We start from the raw sequence: 20117 nt of genomic DNA, 5'->3' as shown, positions 1-20117 counted from the left end.
GACCTCCAGGGTATACACAGGGAATCCCAATCTCCAAAATCCAAGCAAGAAAGAGAGATAGAAAGAAAGAAAGAGAGAAAGAAAGAAAAAAAAGACTGAAAGTAAGAAAGAAAGAAAGAAAGAAAGAAAGAAAGAAAGAAAGAAAGAAAGACAGAAAGAAAGAGAGGAAGGAAGAGAGAAAGAGAGAAAGAGACAGAGATAAAAACATCGGGAAAAAGACAGCATTTATAAAATATACAAAATTAATTAAAAATATATGAACAAAAAAATAAACAAATATTTTAGGGATATTTCGGCTTCATGTGTATTTTTTAGATTTCTATGGTACTTTAAATCAATTTGTAGAGTTTTTAGAATAGTGATTTAGATTTTCTTGTTTTTCAGGCTTCTAATGTATTTTTAGTGTTTTTTTTTTTTTTAATGATTTTAGTGCATTTAAATATTTGGGTTTGAATTTAAGCTTTAATTGACTTCAGCCTTTTCCTGGGTGATCAAGTAAAATGCATGGGAGTATTTCGAAATATTTATATCTGTTGAGAAATTGAGAGAAAGTAATACAAAAAGAAACAAAGGAAAAAAAAAAAGAAAAAAAAGACGGAGAGAGTGAGAGAGAGTGATGGAAGGAAGGAAGGAAGGAAGGAAGGAAGGAAGGAAGGAAGGAAGGAAGAAAGGAAGGAAGGAAGGAAGAGGAAGAAAGGAAGGAAGAGGAAGAAAGGAAGAAAGAGGAAGAAAGGGAGAGTGAGGAAAAGATGGAAAAATAGAAAAAAAACAAATAAAGAAAAGAAAGAAAGAAAGAAAGAAAGAAAGAAAGAAAGAAAGAGGGAGACAAAGGGATAAAGTAAGGAAGGAAGGAGGAAAGAAAAAGAAAGAAAGAAAGAAAGAAAGAAAGAAAGAAAGAAAGGAAGAAAGAAAGAAAGAAAGGAAGGAAGAAAGACAGAATTTAGAAAATAAATATGTAATTATTCATAAATAAATAGATAAATAAATAAATAAATAAATAAATAAATAAATAAATCAATCTTAGGCATATTTCGGCTTCTTGAGTATTCTTTTCAGATTTCTAGGGTATTTCAAAAGTTTTGTACAGACTTTAGTATAGTGATTTAGAGTTTCTTGGTTTTAGGGCTTCTAATGTATTTTTTTTGTTGTTCTATTTTGTTTTGTTTGTTATTTTTTAAGATGTTAGTGTATTTTAGGGTTTCAGTTTTAATTTATGCTTTAACTGACTTCATTTTTTGAAGGATTTTATGGTATTATTATGGTTTTGTTGTTGTTGTTTTAATTTTTGTTGTTCTCTTTTTTCCAAAAAAAAATTTAGGGTTTTATATTTGGGGTTTCATTGTTTTGGTTTTGCCAGGCAGGTTTGACCATGCCTTTAATTCCTACTATTGAGAGGTAGATGTAAATGATTTTTTTTTTTACTTAGAGTTCAGCATGGTCTCTACAGTAAGCTGGAGGACAGTAAGAGATACACAGAAAAACTCAATCAAAAAAATAAAAAATAAGTAAAAAAAAATAAAAACCTAGGGAGAGAGAGACAGAGAGGGAGAGAGAAACAGAGAGAGAGAGAGAGAGAGAGAGAGAGAGAGAGAGAGAGAGAGACAGAGAGAGAGAGAGACAGAGAAAGTTAGAAAGAAAAAACAAACAAACAAGAAAGAAAAAAAAAGAAAGACAGGGAGTTAGAGAGGAAGGAAGGAAGGAAGGAAGGAAGGAAGGAAGGAAGGAAGGAAGGAAGGAAGGAAGGGAGGAAGGAAGGTAGGAAGGAAGGAAGGAAAAAAGAAAGGAAGTAAGGACGGATGGAAGGAAGGAAGGAAGGATGTGAGGGAGGGAGGAAGAATAAAGTTAGGACGGAAAAGGGAGACAATGAAAAAAAGAAAGAAAGAAAGAAAGGAAGATAGAAAGAAAGAAAGAAAGGAAGAAAGAAAGAAAGTAAGAAAGAAACAAAGAAAGAAACAAAGAAACAAAGAAAGAAGGAAAGAAAGAAAGAAAAGGAAATAAAGAAAGAGAGGAAGAAAAAAAGAGAGGAAGAGAGAAAGAGGAAGAAAGAAAGAGAGAAAGAGACATAGATTAAAAACATAGCTAAAAAGACAGAATTTATAAAATATACAAAATTAATTAAAAATGAATAAAAAAACAAAGGAAAGTTTTAGGGATATTTCAGCTTTATGTGTATTCTTTTTAGATTTCTACGGTATTTTAAAAGGTTTTGTAGGTTTTGTAGAGGTTTTAGAAAAGTGATTTAGAGTTTCTTTTTTTCAGGCATCTATTGTATTTTTAGTGTTTTTTTTTATGATTTTAGTGCATTTAAATATTTGGGTTTTAATTTAAGCTTTAATTGACTTTAGCCTTTTCCTGGGTGATCAGATAAAATGCATGGGATTATTTCGAAGGAAGGAAGGAAGAAAGGAAGAAAGGAAGGAAGGAAGGAAGGAAGGAAGGAAGGAAGGAAGGAAGGAAGGAAGAAAGGAAGGAAAGAAGGAAGGAAGGAAGGAAGGAAGGAAAGAAGGAAGAGAGGAAGGAAGGGAGAGTGAGGAAAAGATAGAAAATACAAAAAACAAATAAAGACAAGAAATAAAGAAAGAGGTAGACAAAGAGATAAAGTAAGAAAGGAAGGAGGAAAGGAAAGAAAGAAAGAAAGAAAGAAAGAAAGAAAGAAAGAAAGAAAGAAAGAAAGAAAGAAAGAAAGAAAGAAAGGAAGAAAGGAAGGAAGGAAGGAAGGAAGGAAGGAAGGAAGGAAGGAAGGAAGGAAGGAAGGAAGGAAGGAAGGAAGGAAGGGAAAAAGAGAAAGAGACAGATAAAAACATAGTTAAAAAGACAGAATTCATAAAATATACAAAATTAATTAAAAATCAATGAACAAACAAACAAACAAATGTTTTAGGGATATTTTGTCTTCATGTGTATTCTTCTTAGATTTCTATGGTATTTTAAAAAAAAAAATTGTTGGGTTCTTAGAAAAGCGATTTAGAGTTTCTTTTTTTTTTCAGACTTCTATTGTATTTTTAATTTTTTTCTTTTTATTGAGTTTAATGTATTTAAATGTTTGTGTTTTAATTTAAGCTTTAATTGACTTCAGCCTTTTCCAGGGTGATCAGATGAAATGCATGGGATTATTTCAAAATATTTATATCTGTTGAGAAATTGAGAGAAAGTAATAAAAAAGGAACAAACAAACAAAGAAAAAGAAAAAAAAAAGACGGAGTGAGTGAGAGAGTGTGATAGGAAGGAAGGAAGGAAAGAAGGAAGGAAGGAAGGAAGGAAGGAAGGAAGGAAGGAAGGAAGGAAGGATGAAGGAAGGAAAGAAGGAAGGGAGGAAGGAAGGGAGAGTGAGGAAAAGATAGAAAAATAGGAAAAAACAAATAAAGACAAAAAATAAAGAAAGAGCAAGACAGAGAGATAAAGTAAGGAAGGAAGAAGTAAAGGGAAACGAAGAAAGAAAGAAAGAAAGAAAGAAAGAAAGAAAGAAAGAAAGAAAGAAAGAAAGAAAGAAAGAAAGAAAGAAAGAAAGAGAGAGAGAGAGAGAGAGAAAGAGAGAAAGAGAGAAAGAGAGAAAGAGAGAAAGAAAGAAAGAAAAAACAAAGAGAGGAAGGAAGATAGAAAAAAGGAAGAAAGATAGAAAGACAGAATGTATAAAATAAATAATTATAAATAAATAAATAAATGAATAAATAAACAAACAAACAAACAAATAAATAAATAAATAAATAAATAAATAAATAAATAAATATTTCAGATACTTGTGTATTCTTTTCTGATTTCTAGCGTATTTCAAAATTTTGTAGAGTCTTTAGTGATTTAGAGTTTCTTGGATTCCAAGCTTGTAGAGTACTTTTATTGTCTTTTATTATTATTTTTTAATGTTGTTAGTGTATTTTAGTGTTTCAGTTTAAATGAATATCTTAATTAAATTTTTTACCATTTTAGTATATTTATTATGGTTTTGTTGTTGTTCTAATTCTTGTTGTAATTTTTGTTGTTTCTTTTTTTCCAAAAAGATTAGGGTTTTATAATTGTGTTTTCATTGTTTTGGTTTTGCCAGTCAGTGTTGACCATGCTTTTAATTCCAGCTCATGAGAGGCAGATGTAAGTGATTTTTTTTTTTATTTAGAGTTCAGCATGATATCTACAGGAATATGGAGGACAGTAAGAGATACACAGAGAATCCCAATTCAAAAAACTAAAAAAATAAATAAATAAATAAATAAATAAATAAACAGAGGAAGTGAGAGAAAGGAGAGAGAGAGAGAGAAAGTAATACACACACACACACTCTCTCTCTCTCACACACACACAGAGAAACAAAAAAAAACAAGGAATGAAAAAGAAAAAAGAAAGAGAGGGAGAGAGAAAGGAAGGCAGGATGGTAGGAAGGAAGGAAGGAAGGAAAGAAAGAAGGTACGAAGGAAGGAACAAAGGAAGGAAGAAAGGATGGAAGAGAGAGAGAAAGAAAAAAAGAAAAAAAGAAAGAAAAAAAGAAAGAGAGAAAGAGAGAGAGAGAGATAGGAAGGGATAAAGATAGTAAGATTCAGAAATAGAAACTTAGGGAGCAAGAGATAATTTAAAAATATATACAAAATTTATTTAAAATAAATAAATGAATGAATGAATGAATAAACAAACAAACAAACAAATAAATAAACAAATAAGTAAATAAATAAGCAAGCAATCATTTTAGGGATATTTCGGCTTCATGTGTATTCATTTTAGATTCCTATGGTATTTTAAAAGAATTTTTAGAATTTTTAGAAAAGTGATTTAGAGTTTCTTCTTTTTTCAAGCTTCTATTGCATTTTTAGTGTTTTCTCTATTTTTTTAAAAATGATTTTATTGTATTTAAGTGTTTGATATTTAATTTAAGCTTTAATTGACTTCAGCCTTGTCCTGTGATCAGATAGGATGCATGGGATCATTTAGAAATATTTATATCTGTTGAGAGATTTAGAGAAAGTAATACAGAAAGAAACAAATAAATAAAGAAATGAATGAAAGAGGAAGAGAGTGAGAAAGAGTGAGAGGAAGGAAGAAAAGAAGGAAGGAAGGAAGGAAGGATTGAAGCAATGATGAAGGAAGAAAGAAGGAAGGAATGAGAGGAGAGTGAGAAAATGATAGAAAAAAAGAAAAAACAAAGACAAAAAATAAAGAGAGACAGAGAGATAAATTTAGGAAGGAAGGAGGAAAGGGAAACAAAGAAATAAAGAAAGAAGGATAGAAAGAGAGAGAAAGAAAGAAAGAAAGATAAAAAGAGGAAAGAAAGGAAGGAAGAAAGATAGAAAGAAAAGAAGAAAGATAGAAAGACAGAATGTATAAAATAAATAAGTAATTAAAAATAAATAAATAGATAGATAGATAGAGATAGATAGATAGATAAATAAATAAATAAATAAATAAATTAATATTTTAGGCATATTTTGGATACTTGTGTACACTTTTCTGATTTCTAGGGTATTTCAAAATCTTGTAGAATCTTTAGTGATTTAGAGTTTCTTGGATTTCAAGCTTGTTGTGTACTTTTATTGTATTTCATTATTATTTTTTAATGATGTTAGTGTATTTTAGTGTTTCAGTTTTAATGAATACCTTAATTAACTTTTTTTTTTACCATTTTAGTATATTTATTATGGTTTTGTTGTTCTAATTCTTGTTTTATTTTTTGTTGTTTCTTTTTTTTCCTAAAATATTAGGGTTTTATATTTGTGTTTTCATTGTTTTGGTTTTGCCAGTCAGTGTTGACCATGCCTTTAATTCCAGCTATTGAGAGGCAGATGTAAGTGATTTTTTTTTTTTTTATTTAGAGATCAGCATCATCTCTATAGGAATCTGGAGGACAGTAAGAGATACACAGAAAATCCCAATCTAAAAACTCAAAAAAAAAAAAAATAAAAATAAAAATAAACAGAGGAAGTGAGAGAGAGGAGAGATTTTTTAGTTGGCAGCTAGCATGATCTTCAGAATAAATTCCAGAACAGTGAGGGATACACAGAGGAACCCACTCTCCAAGAAATTACAAATAGATCAATGAAAGAAACAGAGGGAGAGAGAGAGAGAGAGAGAGAGAGAGAGAGAAAGAGAGACAGACAGAGAGACAGACAGAAAGACAGACAGACTGACAGACAGACAGACAGACAGACACAGAGAAGACACAGACACAGACCGAGAGAGAGAGAGAGACAGAGACAGAGACAGAGACAGAGACAGAGAGAGATAAAGGGGGAGAGGAATAAGAAAGAAAAAGAGAGAGAGAGAGCGAGGAAGAGAGAGAAGGAGGGATGAAGGGATGAGGGATGAAGGAAGGATCAAAGGAACTAAGGAATGAAGGAAAGAAAAAAGAAAAAAGGAAGAAAAAAAAGAATTGTGATACAGGGTCATTTTTGGTCTCATGTGCACTTTTTTTTTTTTTAGAGGTTTTATTTAAGATTTTGAAGTGTTTTTAAAGGATGTTTCAGAGAGTTTTTTTGTTTTCAGAATTCTAGTGTATTTTTAATATTTTTTGTTGTTTTTTTTTAATTTTTAGTGTTTTGTAATTTTCAGGTTGCATTAAGACTTCAAGGATTTATTCATTTTATTATTTCATTGTTTTCTTTATGTTCTTTTTTTGTGGGTGTATTCTTGAATATTTATTTAAAAATTGAGGTTTTTTATTTTGGTGGTGCATAATTTTAGAGTTGGCAGGCAATAGCTGACCCTTTCATAAAAATGTTAGCTCTAAGGTGAACTGGTAGGGGATCATTTATTTGGAGGCCCTGGTCTTGAGATTGATCTCCCAGAGAGCCAGGGATAAACAGAGTAACCCAGTTTATAAAAATTAAAAAATATAGAAAATGAAAGGGAGAGAGAGAGAGAGACAGAGACAGAGAGACAGAGAGACAGAGACAGAGACAGAGACAGAGAGAAAAAATAAATAGATAGATACATAGAGAGAGTGAGAAAGAGAGAAGGAAAAGGAAAAAAGAGGGAAGGACGGAAGGAAGGAAGGAAGGAAGGAAGAAAAAGAAAGAAAGAAAGAAAGAAAGAAAGAAAGAAAGAAAGAAAGAAAGAAAGAAAGATACAGAAAGGATAGTTCTTTAAGTTCTTTAACTTCATTTGATTTCCCGGATTTTTAGAAGAGTGCTTTTGAGGGTTTTTTGTTTTTAGATGTCCAGTGTATTTTTTGTTGTTGTTGTTGTTGTTGTTTTTTTTTTTTTTTTTTTTTTTTTTTTAGTTTTTTAAACAATTTTACTGTGTTTTAAGATTTGGGGGTATTATTTTCCCTTCAGCAATTTATTTTTTATTTATTATTATTTTTTTTTATTTTAATTCACATTGGGATTGTGTGTGTGTTCTTGAATATTTATTTAAAATTTGTGGGGTTTAACTTTGGTTTTTCATGGTTTTAACGTTGCCAGCTAATGAGGGCCATTGCCTATAAAACCTAGCCCTAGGGATGAACAACTAAGGGATTTTTAAGATGGAGGCTAGTTTATTGCATGGAGTGACACCCAGGATGGCCAGAAAAGACAGAGAAAGACATTCTCCAAAATTCAAGAAGAAAGAAAAAGACAGAGAGAGAGGGGGGGGGGGAGGAAGGAAGGAAGGAAGGAAGGAAGGAAGAAGAAGGAAAGAAAGAAGGTAGGAAGAAAGGAAGAAATTAAGAAAGGAAGAAAGCAAGAAAGCAAGAAAGGAAGAAAAGAAGAAAGAGAGAGAGAGAAAGAAAGAAAAAATGAATAAATAAATAAATAAACAAATAACTTTTTGGATATTTTGGACATTTTGGTCTAACTGTGTTTTTTTTTGTTTTTGTTTTTGTTTTGCTTGTTTGTTTGTTAGTTTTTACAATATTATTTTTTCATAAGGGTTTTGTAAGATTTGTTGAAGCGGCTTTTAGAGTTTTTGTTTGTTTGTTTTTTTGTTTGTTTATTGTTTTTGGGTTTTTGTTTTCGAGATTTTAGTGTATTTTAGTTGTTTGTTTGTTTGTTTGTTAGTTTGTTTATTTATTTATTTATTTATTTAAGATTCTATGGTGTTTTAGTGTTTGGGGTTTTTTAAAGTTTTTTTTTACAGTTTTATCTTTCCTTTTTTTTTTTTTTTTAAAGTTTAAAGTAAACTAAATAATGTATTACACACTTCTGTCAAATTTGCTCTTGGTTGAGACAACGTAATTGAAGTAAAAAGATATAGGTTGAGTCCCTTATACAAAACAGTTATGATGGAAGTGTGTCAGATTTAAAGCTTTTGTTTGTTTAGTAAGAACAGTTTATTGAAAACACTGACAGAGAACAGTGAGCTGGACTGTGTTTCAGGTTCGGAAGGTGTACTTATCCAGAACAAAATGTCCTGGAGACTTGAGCTAATCTAGACATGAACGTCCTTGGTTTTATACACACCCAACACATAGTGTTCTTAGTGCCCCGGTGTTTTGATTGGGACCCTCATGGAACTGTGGTTGGGAACACTCACCAGTGTCCCTTCTTCAGTGCACAGATAAGTGGTCAATGCTGCTGCTGTACTAAACCTCGTAGTCAGCCTGAGAGTGGAGTAGGTGTGGGAAACTGAGTGGCAGTAAACGGGGAGGGGCCTGAGCTCTGCTGTCCAAGAATGTTTTCAAGACTGCTTTATTTGACAACACAGTGCCACGAATGCCGGCCAGCAGCCATCACGGTGGGAAGGTCACACCGACACTCCCATGCTCTCCTCCTCCTTGCAGAAGCATGGCTCAGAGGTCTCAAGGAGACAGACGTCACATCTTCCTCTCAGTGCCCATTTGTGGCAGAGTAAGTCCTTTGTGACTGTCACTATGGAACTGTGTTTTTTACAACTGCTCCATTATTGTTATAGTTTTGCAGTGGCTGGTTTTCCTATTGGCTTCTTACATCCGAGCATTTCTTCTAACTTGCTTGTGGCAGGCCCGTTCACATAATACACATACTTACTATCTATCTTCTTCTTTTCCACCACCCCCAGTCTCACAAAAGCTGCTAAGGCATTTTTCTGCAGTTCAGAAGACAGCGCATCGTAACACTGAGAGGAGCCTTGATCCAGAAGCTGACGGGTGAACTTCCTGGCTGCAACCAAGTATTCCTTCTCACTGAAGTAGTCCTCTTCATGCAAGAGGTATCTGGAAAGTAACTGATATGATTCCACAAAAGGCTTAAAGAGGCTTGTGAGGAACTGTAACACAGCAGTCCCTTTGTCTGTAAGGATGATGTCTTTCCCAGCCATCTGCATAGCCTCAGCTTTACACAGCAAGTAACAGCCTTCCTCAAAGTCCCTGAGTGTGTTTCCTGGAAGGAAGATGAATTCATCTGAAAACACGTTGCGGAGGAAGGAAAAGCAACTGAAGACATCCTCTTTCCTGAGCCCAGGTGTCATGTGCAAAGCCAGGGCGACTAAGGAAGGACGGGCAAAAATGTTGAGCAGCTGGTTCCTGTAGGCAGAGCACATGAGGAGGGCGATATGTTCAGGCACAAGCCCGTTGACCACTTGTGAGCTTCCAGAGTTCATTTTCAGAACTACCTGGTCTTTGACAAGGCTGGCCAGGTTAGAGTGCAGGAGGATGCTGGACTGGACCACTTCCTCAGGAAGTTTGTTATCAGGCCAAAGCAGGAACCCTCCAAACACCTGGGTTAAGCCCTTCAGCCACAGAGTCTTCTCCACCAGGGCGTCAAAGTCCATGGATAGCTGGTTTTGAAGTAAAATGGTGACCACCAGGAGCCATGGGCTCAGAGCCAGGTTTTCAATCTGCAGAAGCTGCATCTTATAGGCGACCTCAGTGACAAAGGCTTGCACGTCCTCAGGCTGCTTCTGAGGGATGCATCTTGGCACCAAGTTATACGTGTTCCGACTGAGCCGTCCTGCAGCTAGAGAACGCAGTGATACAGGGTCTCCGAAGTACACATGGATGCTTCCAAAGTTCTCAGAGAGAATCCGTCTAGCTTTCAACAACCCAGTGGTGGATTCCTTTGGCTTAGGAATTCCTAGGATCTCATAAGCATAAAGACTTTCTTCCAATATTTTATCATAACTGATGCTAATTGGGACAAAGTAGGTATCAAAGACTTCTCTTTTAAAAAATGGTTCCATCACAATATTCAGGAGACCAAACTTAGGAGTCAGGGTCTTGGCAGCTCGGCTCCTTGTCCCTTCGAGGAAAAATTCAACAGGAGCATAACCACACCGTAGCATGGTCTTCACATATTCAGAGAATACGGCCCAGTAGAGTTTATTTCCTCCAAAAGTGCGTCGCATGAAGAAGGCCCCAGACATCCTGAGCAGCTCACTGACCACTCTCATTCCCAGGAAGTCCATTCCTGCTGCGATCACCGGCACAGGCAGGTCATAGCTGTAGAGAATGAAGGACAGCATGAGGAAGTCAATGTAGCTGCGGTGACTGGGCAGCAGGACCACAGGGTGCTCCTGGACAGCGCGTTGTAGCTTTTGAATGCCTTCTTCCTTCACACAACCTTTGAGAAGATCTGTTTAAAGATTTTGCTCAGAACAAAGGCAAAGAACCGAATGGCTCCTATGCGCAGTTTGTGGCTCATCTCCTCGAGGATCTCACTGGCTTCCTCTCGGAGGACATCCACACCTGTCAGCGACTCCCTAGAAAGCTGCTTAATGACATAGTTGATCTCTTCAGAACCGAGGACAATGGACTTGATGTCCCCTGGCTTGCAGGGGGTGATCCCCCTATACAAGGGCGGGGTGTAGCACTTCATTGCAAATTTGAAGTCACTGATGTGTCTCCTCTCCTCTAACAGATCTTCAAACTCGTCCCACTTTTTGAGGTCTTTCGCATAGAGGAGCACACTGCTAGGGCTGGCAGAGCCGACCGAGAATCGGGAGCTGGAGGAGCTAGGAACGTCCATGGCGCGGCTGCCGTCCCGGGCGGGGCCTGGTCTGGTCTGCTACCCGGCTCTGGTGCAGCCGCTGGGGGCGGTTCTTTCGCACAGGGCGGCTCCCGTTCGCCCAGGACAGTGGCACTCCGTACAGCCACTGCACGGGACCCCGGGCACCGCCATCTTAACCAGGCCCGAGGCCACCCCTTTATTTTTTTTTTTTAGGTTTATTTGTTTGTGTGTGTGTGTGTGTGTGTGTATCTGTATGTCTGTGTGTGTTTTAGAGTATATATATATATATATATATATATATATATATATATACATATGTATATGTATATATGTATGTATATATATATATATATATTTCTTTTTCTTTTCCTTTTTAAATTTTTAGGTTTAGTTTTTGAAGTTGAAGTACTTTAAGAATACAAGGAAGTAGTGGCCCTGCCTTTAATCACACTAAATGGGAGTCAGAGATAGTGATTTCTGAGTTCGAGGCTATCATTTTCTACAGAGTGTGCTCCATGACAGAGAGAGAAACCGGAAACCCAATCTCCAAAAACTAAAAAAAACAAAAACAAGCAAACAGACAAACAAACAAACAAAAACAAACAAACAGTTTTTGGGTCAGTTTTGGGATCTTGTATATTTTTAAGTTTTTAGAATTATAGTGTATTTCTTAAGGGTTTTGTAGGGTTTTAAGAAGAGTGTTCTAGAGGATTTTTTGGTTTTTGGTATTGAATGTATTTTTAGTGTTTTTCTGTATTTTTCATATTTTTACTTTTTTTCAATTTTTAGTGTGTTTTGGACTTTTCAGGTTTCATTTAGACTTCAAGGATTTATTTATTTTAATATTTCATAGCTTTATTTAAGTTCTTTTTTTGTGGGTGTATTCTTGAATATTTATTTAAAAATTGAGGGTTTTTATTTTGGTGGTGCATAATTTTAGAGTTGGCAGGCAATGGCTGCCCCTTTCATATAATTGATAGCCCTAAGGTGAACTGGTAGGGGATTTTTTAGTTGGTGGCAAGCCTGGTCTTGAGATTGATCACCCAGAGAGCCAGGAATAAACAGAGAAACCCAGTTTTAAAATTAAAAAGTATAGAAAATGAAAAGGAGAGAGAGAGAGAGAGAGAGAGAGAGAGAGAGAGAGAGAGAGAGAGAGAGAGAGAAATAGATAGATACACACATAGAGAGAGAGAGTGAGAGAGAGAGAAGGAAAAGGAAAAAAGACAGAGGAAGGAAGGAAATAAGGAAGGAAGGAAATAAGGAAGGAAGGAAGGAAGGAAGGAAGGAAGGAAGAAAGGAAGGAAGGAAGGAAGGAAGGTAGGAAGAAAAAGAAAGAAAGAAAGAAAGAAAGAAAGACAGAAAGAAAGAAAGAAAAGAGAGAGAGAAAGAGAGAGAAAGGAAAGAAGGAAGAAAGGAGGAAAGAAAGGAAGGAAGAAAGGTAGGAAGAAAGGTAGGAAGAAAGGAAGAAATTAAGAAAGGAAGAAAGCAAGAAAGAAAGAAAGGAAGAAAAGAAGAAAGAAAGAAAGAAAGAAAGAAAGAAAGAAAGAAAGAAAGAAAGAAAGAAAGAAAGAAAGAAAGGAAGGAAGGAAGAAAGAAAGGAAGAAAGAAAAAAAGAAAAAAAGAAAGAAAGAAAGGTATTAGGAACATTTTGCCTTGTGTATTTTTTTTTTAGTTGACTATAGGTCTTCGTAAGGTTTTGTAGAGTTTTTTGAAGAGTGTTTTAGAGGTTTTGTTTTGTTTTGGTTTGTTTTGGTTTGGTTTGGTTTGGTTTGGTTGGGTTTGGTTTGGTTTGGTTTGGTTTGGTTTGGTTTGGTTTGGTTTGGTTTGGTTTATAGGCTTCCTGTGTATTTTTAGTGTTTTTTTCTTGTTTTTGTTTTTTGTTTGTTTGTCTGTTGTTGTTGTTGTTTTTATAAGGGTCTTAGTGTATTTTATGGTTCAGTGGTTTAATTTAGGCTTTATTTTCCTTGTTAGCTTTTTAGTGTATTTCTTAATATTTTTGTTGTTGTTCTTGTTGTTGATCTTGATTTAAAAAAAAATAGCATTTTATGTTTGAGGTTTAATTGTTTTAGGGTTGCCAGACTGTGGTGGTCCTTGCCTTGAATCCCAGAACTTGGGATGCAGAGGCAGGTAGATTTTTTATTTCAAGGTCAGCCTGGTTTACAGATTGATCTCAACAAAAGCCAGGGATATACTGAGAAATCCATTCCTCAAACCCCCTCCCACAAAACAAAGAAAAAAAAAGAAGAAAAAGGAAGAAAGAAAGAAAGAAAAGAAAGAAAGAAAGAAAGAAAGAAAGAAAGAAAGAAAGAGAGAGAGAGAGAGACGGATAGACAGACAGACAGACAGACAGACAGACAGACAGACAGACAGAGAAACTGTCTATTGTAGAAGAGGATTGGAATGCAAGTGGCCAGTCAGCTGAGCCTTCCTTAGCTAAAATTGCTGGGAGAGGTTTCCTGCCTTTGCTATCCTATAAGGAAGAACAGAGCCCAGTTACTAATCTCATCCAGCCCAAGGGCAGGGCTGCAAAGCATGAATTACATGAATCTCTTGATTCTTAAGCAAACGGATATATCTCGAGGATATCATCCTGAGTGAGGTAACCCAATCACAAAACAAGTCACTTGATATCCACTCACTGATAAATGGATATTAGCCCAGAAACCTAGAATACCCAAGATACAATTTGCAGAAGAAAGTTTTTAAGAAGAAAGGATAGTAAATTATCCTCTCAGAGCTTTCTGCTTGAAACAGATCTTGGGGCAAGAACTCTGTCCTTCAGATGATCTTTAGAATCCTCCCCTAGTACTCTCTTCCTACCTTCATCTTTTCTGTATTTTCTCAAAATAAAAGACTGTGGATACAGAATATTGATTCTAACCTGGAGACTTACCTTTAAATGAAAGCTGGAGTTTATTTTGTTATACAGGAATGAATGGAGCTGTTATTGAACCTGGAGGCCTTTTTATTGTCTGAAAGTGAGTGGAAAATCATAAGGCTTGTGCAAGATTTCATCTAAGAGGAGAAAAAGAGCAGACTCCCACAAAATGGGCTTGGCTAGGCCCAGAGAACACAGTTTTCCTAATCCAAATCTTGCTTATTGAACATGCGAACTACTTAACTACCTTTCATGTCGCAAATCCTCGTTGGCTCACATATTGTGCAGTTGGTTCTGTTCTTCTTCAATCCAGCATTCTACAGAAATGCTATGTGTAATTTTGATCTTGTGGTACAATTGCTTATATTGTCTATTATCTTAATATTTTATATTATGCTCATTATGCCATTTCCAAAGGCTGAACTCATCTTTAAAGACTTATAAACCTCAGTTTGCTATTCTTTTGCTTCGCTTGCTCTGTAGTCTTATTAATAAATTGCTTATTCAAATCTGAGGCATTTTTTCTATAAGGTAGTGATTATGAAAATGTGGTCTTTCTTGCTTTCTTACAACAAAGCATTGCTAGTCTTCTCATTCAAAGCTGCCAGCACAAATCTCTGCCCTTTAGCCAAAGATAGCTCATGGGCTTTAGACACTCTTTTGATATTTTTGTTGTTTGTTGTTGTTGTTGTTTATACATTTCTGTCATTGTTCACAGAGTCATCTCAAGGATTTAGGATATTTTAGGATCCCTAAAATAATGCTTGTATGCACTAGGTCGTGTTTGGTATTAATATTCTCAGTTCTAATTTATTCTGGTTTTTGGTAATTAAGAAATGTGAGTTTAAAACTGAGCCACCGGGATGTTGCAGAAGGAATTCCTCAAGGTTGGCCTTACCTCCACTCTTAATCTTTAGGGTCCTCATTTCCAGTTGTTTTCAGTAAAGAGCCTGATGAGCACAGGTCTCTAGGCAGCTGTCCCAGTGTAGGATGACCTGTCAGTTGCCACACCACATTCACTGACATTAAATATATTATTCCTAAAGAACTTTTAGCAACATTCAACATCATGCTTTATATCAAAAGCTTTAGTAGTCTGTGATGTTTTGTAACACCTTTTTGTCACTTGTTTTGCTATACATTAGTAAGTGACAACACAGGTTTATTTTTGGAATTCATACACACACATTTATTGTACTAAGGCTGTATACATCAGCCCTAACATTGCTTATTTAATAAAATACTTTACTTCATTTTAATATAATATGAATGTGTTAATATTAATATGCCATGTATTCTTTAATGTCATTTTTAGAAATAGTTATTTTATTTTAATATAAAATAAATAATCTTATTTAAAAAATAAAAATTGTTTTAATTATGTTCTCATGAATACATTCTATTTGCACATTCTTTGAACACTTTTATTAAAGATTAATATATTTACCAAGAAAGCATGAAAAATATGTGAAAATAGAAAATCACTATTACTGTTCATAATTTTTATTTTGAGTATTATTTAGAGAAAAATTATATATTCTTTACTAGATTGAATCCTAATTTTAAAGCATTAGCATTTAAAAAATTTACTAAAATTTTGGTTGTTCTTATTTTTATTACTTTATTTTCTGTGTATTGACCTAGTAGCAAATATTTTATATTAAAATTGTAAGCAATATTTTTTAAAATTCAAATATTTTCAGTATTATTGAACAATAAATATATTCTCGTGATATATATTTTTTGTGACCCAGAATTAATAAGGATAGCAATATTTTATGGCTATTTACTACATTAAAATCTGTTCTATACACTATCCCGTCCCGCGGGATTCAGTTATTCGTGGGTGCGAGGGGGACCGAGAACCTGGAAAGAAATGGGAAGGAAAAGAAAGAGAGGCGGAGACCAAGTAGAATTGTACCTATCAAGGTCTCGTTTATTAAGCTGAGGTGCCTTCTTTTTAAAGCATACATCGCAGAGAATATGGGAGGGGTCGAGGGGGGAATTATACAAAGAACAAAGAAGTGGGCATCTGCTGACATGGGGGCTGAGGTCAGGCGCCAAACTTGCGGGCACTCTGCATCTTATCTCTGGAACATAGATCCTCCTTGACAGCCTTGGGTGTCAGGCTGGGCTCAGGCGTAACTCATGTCCTTGGATGTCATGGGAACACAGGAAGAGATAAGGAAGAGGGGACCATTATTCAACTTTACAGCCTTAGGTGTTAGGAAGGGAATAGGGAGGAAAGGGGGTGGCAACCAGCTCTTAGCACAAGGCCATTTGATTTGTTAAAGAGATTTGAGAGGGGGGATCACTTTCTCACGGGATGGTCTCTGACAATACACTCGTATAAAATATGTATACTCTATTGCAATAATCCCAATATGCATTAAAATACAAAAAAAGTAATAATAAATAAAAAATAAATTGCTGAAGGGAAAATAATTTCCCCAAATCTTAAAACACAGTAAACTTGTTTAAAGAACTAGAAAAAAACACAAAAATACACTAGATGTCTGAAAACAAAAAACCCTCGAAAGCACTCTCTAAAAATCCAGGAAATCAAATGAAGTTAAAGAACTTAGAAGTATCCTTTCTTTATCTTTCTTTCTTTCTTTCTTTCTTCCTTTCTTTCTTCCTTCCTTCCTTCCTTCCTTCCTTCCTTCCTTCCTTCCTTCCTTTCTTTCTTTCTTTCTTTCTTTCTTTCTTTCTTTCTTTCTTTCTTTCTTTCTTCCTTCCTTCCTTCCTTCCTTCCTTCCTCCCCTTCCTTTTTCTTTCTTTCTTTCTTTCTTTCTTTCTTTCTTTCTTTCTTTCTTTCTTTCTTTCTTTCTTTCTATCTTTCCTACTTTCTTTCTTCCTTCCTTCCTTCCTTCCTTCCTTCCTTTCTTCCTTCCTTCTCTCTCTCTCTCTCTCTCTCTCTCTCTTTCTTTCTTTCTTTCTTTCTTTCTTTCTTTCTTCTTCTTCCTTCCTTATTCCTTCCTTCCTCCCTCCCTCCCTCCCTCCCACCCTCCCTCCCTCCCACCCTCCCACTCTCCCTCCCCTCCCTTCCTCTCTCTCTCTTTCTCTCTCTCTCTCTCTCTCTCTCTCTCTCTCTCTCTCTCTCTCTCTCTCTCTCTCTCTTTCTTTTTTGAATTTTGGAGAATGGCTTTCGCTGTCTTTCTCTGGCCATGCTGTGTGTCACTCCATAGACCAAATTAGCCTCCATCTTAAAAATCCCTTACTTGTTTATCCCTATGACTAGGTTTTATAGGCAATGGCCCTCATTTCCTGGCAACACTAAAACCAATAAACACCAAAATTGAACCTCACAAATTTTAAATAATTATTCAAGAACACACACATAAACACACACACACAATATCACAATGTACATTAAAATACAAAAAAAGTAATAATTAATTAAAAATATATTTCTGAAGCGTAAATAAAACCCTAAAAATTTGAAACACAGTAAAATTGGTTAATTTACTAGAAAAAAAAAATACACTAGACAACTGAAAAAAAAAAAAACCCTCTCAAAAGCACTCTTCTAAAAATACAGGAATACAAATGAACTTAAAACTCTCTCCTTTGTTTGTTTGTTTGTTTCTTTCTTTCTTTCTTGCTTGCTTGCTTGTTGCTTACTTTCTTCCTTTCTTTCTTTCTTTCTTTCCTTCCCTCGTTCCTTAACTACCTTCCTTCTTTCCTTCCTTCCTTCCTTCCTTCCTTCCTTCCTTTCTTCCTTCCTATATTCCTTCCTTTTCCTTCATTCTTTCTATCTATCTATCTATCTATCTATCTATCTATCTATCTATCTATCTATCTATCTATCATCTTTCACCTATTTATATATCTGTCTGTCTGTCTTTCTTTCTTTCTTTCTTTCTTTCTTTCTTTCTTTCTTTCTTTCTTTCTTTCTTTCTTTCTTTCTACCTTCCTTCTTTCCTCCTTTCCATCTTTCCTTCCTTTTCCTTCCTTCTTTCTATCTATCTATCTATCTATCTATCTATCTATCTATCTATCATCTTTCACCTATTTACATATCTGTCTGTCTGTCTGTCTGTCTTTCTTTCTTTCTCTCTCTTTCTTTCTTTCTTTCTTTCTTTCTTATTTTCTTTCTTTATTCTTTCTTTCCTTCTTTTCTCATTTTATTTATTTTATTTCATTTGTTTTTTGAATTTTTCATCACTGGGTTTCTCTGTGTATCCCTACCTGTCCTGGAGCTCCCTCATTGGATCAGGCGTGCCCTCAAACTCACAAATCTACTACCTCTGCTCCAAGTGCTGAGATTGAAGGGCACGGTCAACAATTTTCTAGCAATGGTAAAACAATTAAATACCAAATATAAATCCTTAAAATTAAAACAAACAAACAAACAAAAAACCAACAAAACATAAACCTAAGAAATAAAGTAAAATGCAAAAAAAATTAAGTCTAAATTACATACCAAAACTCTAAAACTCACTATAATCCTTAAAACCAAGAAAAAAAAAAAAAAAAACCAAAAAACAAAAAAACAACAACAAAACAACCTACACTAGAAGTCTGAAAACCAAATAAATCTAAAACTTCTTCTAAAAACCCTACAAACCTTTAAAATAAAAAAAATATAAAATTATACAGATATATATCAAACCCAAAATGACCCTTAAGCTACTTTTTGGTTTGATTTATTTTGTTTTTTGGAAACTGTGTTTCTTTGTATAGCCCTGGCTATACTGGAACTCACTCTGTAGTCCAGGCTTGCCTAGAACTTACAAATCCACCTGCCTCTGCTCCCAAGGGGTGGGAATAAAGGCATGAACCACCCTTGACTGGCAAAGCTAAAACACTTTACCTCCAAAATAAAAGTTATTTTTTTCAAAAATACAATTAATAATAATAATAATAATAATAATTAATAATTAATAAATAAATAAATGAAAGAAAACTCTAAACGAAAACCCTTCAGCCAAAAAACAAACAACAAAACACCCGACAACCTAGGAGACAAAAAAAAAAGCAACAATAAAAAAAAAACAATAAAAATTCTACAATAGTCTTCCAAAAACCCTATTAACCTTTTAAAAGACCCTAAATTTGTACAAAAATACACAGAGCCATAAATTTCACTAAATCTGTTTCTTTCTTTCTTTCTTTCTTCTCTTTTTCTTTCTTTTTTCTTTCTTTCTCTCTTTCTTTCTTTCTTTCTTCTTTCCTTCGTTCTTTTTATTTTTCTTTCTTTTTTTCTTCTTTTTTTTTCAAGTTTTTGGAGACTGAGTTTCTCTGTGTACTTCTGGCTGTCCTTGAACTCACTCTGTAGACCATGCTGCCTTCGACCATAACACACTTCAACACATATACACAAAAAAACCTCAAAAAAATACTAAAACCCTAAAGAAAACCCTAAAGCCAAAAACAAACAAACAAACTAAAACACTCTAAAATCTTTTTTAAAAGCACTAAACATACACTAAAACACAGAAAACCAAAATAATGTCTAAAACAATCTTCAAACATCCTGAAAATGCTTTAAAAAAAACTAAATTTCTTTAAAAAAAAATTACACAGGAAGCCCAAAATATGCATTAAGTAATTTGCTTCCTTTCTTCCCTTCCTTCCTTTCCTTCTTCCTTCCTTCCTTCCTTCCTGCCTCCCTTCCTTCCTTCCTTCCTTCCTTCCTTCCTTCCTTCCTTCCTTCCTTCCTTCCTTCCTTCTTTACTTCCTTTCTTTCTTTCTTTCCTACTTTGTTTTTTTTCTTTTTTTTTTTGAGATTTTGGAGACTAGGTTTCTCTGTGGATCCCTAGGTATACTAGAACTGCCCCATTAAACCATGCTGGCCTTGAACTAAGAAATCCAGTACTTCTTCCTCTCAAGTTCTGTGATTTAAGACATGGGCCACCACTGCCTGCCACCCTAAAACACTTAAATCCAACAATAAAAGCTTAAAATTTTTAAAAAAAAATCAAAAACTATAAAATCAAAACAAAAATCCCTAAAAGTAAAAGATAGAACACTAACAAAAATTGAAAAAAAAAATTCAAAACCCTAAAACACCCTAAAAAACTTACCAATAAATCATAAATAACATTAAAAATACGAAAAACCAAAAAAAAAAAACCCTCTAAGATACTCTTATAAAAAAAAAACCTACAAAACACTTTACAAAAAACACTAAAATTCTAAAAAAAAAAAACCCACAACAAAAAAAGGGAAAAAATGTCCATTAATTATTTTCTCTTTTCTTTCTTTTTTCTTTCTTTTTTCTTTCTTTCTTTCTTTCTTTCTTTCTTTCTTTCTTTCTTTCTTTCTTTCTTTCCTTCCTTCCTTCCTTCCTTCCTTCCTTCCTTCCTTCCTTCTTTCTTTCTTTCTTTCTTTCTTTCATTCTTTCTTTCTTTCTTTCTTTCCTCATTTTATTTCATTTTATTTTATTTTATTTCTTTTTGTGTTTTTCTAGC

General features: G+C 34.4%; 1 pseudogene; it reads right to left on the bottom strand.

Moving 5' to 3' along the window:
- Nucleotides 1–8572: 8572 nt before the first annotated feature.
- Nucleotides 8573–11002, bottom strand: LOC147000077 (dihydroxyacetone phosphate acyltransferase pseudogene; annotated as a pseudogene).
- Nucleotides 11003–20117: the final 9115 nt, after the last annotated feature.

This window comes from Mus caroli, unplaced genomic scaffold (genome assembly GCF_978045245.1).
Source record: "Mus caroli unplaced genomic scaffold, Mus_caroli_1 scaffold_22, whole genome shotgun sequence".
NCBI classification, from domain to species: Eukaryota; Metazoa; Chordata; class Mammalia; order Rodentia; family Muridae; genus Mus; species Mus caroli.
Note: the sequence above shows the minus strand (reverse complement) of the source record. Positions and strands in the feature narration are given on the sequence as shown.